Source organism: Piliocolobus tephrosceles, unplaced genomic scaffold (assembly GCF_002776525.5).
Source record: "Piliocolobus tephrosceles isolate RC106 unplaced genomic scaffold, ASM277652v3 unscaffolded_10708, whole genome shotgun sequence".
NCBI lineage: Eukaryota > Metazoa > Chordata > Mammalia > Primates > Cercopithecidae > Piliocolobus > Piliocolobus tephrosceles.
The window spans coordinates 11,142-13,093 of record NW_022291764.1 but is presented as its reverse complement, the minus strand read 5'-3'; positions in this window follow the sequence as shown (position 1 = coordinate 13,093).

Sequence of the window (1,952 nt, the reverse complement as noted above, 5' to 3'; positions counted from 1 at the left end):
ATTGCGGTTTTTTGCCGTTAACGTTAATTGCAAAAACCGCAATTACTTTTGCACCAACCTTCAGGTTCGGGTCTAGGCAACTTTGTCTAACCTCTGACCTATCATGAATTGGGAAAGGTTGCCGTGGCAAAAAACGATTTGCCTAGGTTCCCTGTACATTGTACCAGATAACTTCCTCTATGATTTTTTTTTTTTTTTTTTAAAAGGGGGTTTCACTCTTGTTGCCCAGACTGGAGTGCAATGGCACGATCTCGGCTCCCTGCAACCTACACCTCCCGGGTTCAAGCAATTCTCCTGCCTCAGTCTTCCAAGTAGCTGGGATTACAGGTGCCTGCTACCACGCCTGGCTAATTTTTTGTATTTTTAGTGGAGACAGGGTTTCACCATGTTGGCCCAGCTGGTCTCGAACTCCTGACCTCAGGTGATCCACCTGCCTCAGCTTCCCAAAGTGCTGGGAACCAGGCGTGAACCACTGCACCCGGCCTCCTCTATGGTTAAGCTTTATTTATTTATTTACTTATTTGAGATGGAATTTCGCTCTGTCATCCAGGCTGGAGTGCAGTGACTCAGCTTAGTGCAACCTCCACCTCCCGGGTTCAAGCTATTCTCCAGCCTCAGCCTCCCGAGTAGCTGGGATTACAGGAGTGTGCCACCATGCCCAGCTAATTTTTGTATTTTAGTAGAGATGGGGTTAATTTATTTTTATTTAGTAGAGACAGGGTTTCACCATGTTGGTCAGGCTGGTCTCAAACTCCTGACCTCAGGTGATCTGCCCACCTCGGCCTCCCTAAGTGCTGGGATTACAGGTGTGAGCCATCAGGCCCGGCCAACTATGGTTAAACTTTAGTTGATACAGGATAAGAAATGTGAACATTGTAAGCCCATTTGTTTGTGTGTTCTCTTGTTACCTTTTTTGGTTACTTTCTTATCCATTAGTGTCCTAGCAAATGTTACTTTTCAAAAATTGCAGCCTTGTCTTAACTAAAAGATAAAGAGGAATTTATTTACTTCTTAGCCAGTACAGTTAGAGGGCATGCACTCTGGCAGCCCTGTAATGTAGGGACCAGGGAAGAATTGAGGCAAATAAAAGTAGTGATCCATGAATTGAAGCATTCTAGTCTAGCTGATGGTTTCTTTCTTTTGCACTTCTGCCATTTTCATGCCCCTCACCTGCAATTGACAATCCAAACTGAGAGCTGGTCCAGGATTCTCCAGCACCCAGAAGAGCCTGAGGTGGACACAACAGAAACTCAGACTTTAAGGGTACCTAGGAATGGAAGTAGTGGCAGAAGGATTAACCTTTTCATTAGCTCAGTCTTGTCCTTGCTCAGCTCTGGCCATCCCAGTTCAAGCCATCCCCTCAAACTATGCTCTACTAATACTCCTTTATAAGACATCATCAGACCACTCCAGTTTTTTCTGTTTTTTGTTTGTTTGTTTGTTTATTGTTGTTGTTGTTGAGACACAGCCTCATGCTGTCACCCAGGCTGGAGTGCAGTGGCACGGTCTCAGTTCACTGCAACCTCCGCCTTCCAGGTTCAAGTGATTCTCCTGCCTTACCCTCCAGAGTAGCTGGGATTACAGGCACCCACCACCAAGCCTGGCTAATTTTTTGTATTTTTTGTAGAGATGGGTTTTCACCACGTTGGCCAGGCTGGTCTTGAAAATTCCTGACCTCAAGCGATCTGCCCACCTCGGCCTCCCAAAGTGCTGGAATTACAGGCGTGAGCCACCACACCCAGCCGCAGTGTCAGTTTTATTGATCCTTTTGAATCTGTTTAGGAATGGGGCTTGAGGGGAAAGGGGGTCACCATCTGTTCTATTATCAGAGGCACCGTTTCTCCCTCCCCTAACCTTTAAGAGGGGCTGTAGGATTTCTCAGTGTAGTTTCAATAAACAGGTTTCTTTTTTTTTTTTTTTCTTTGAGACGGAGTCTCGCTCTGTCGCCCAGG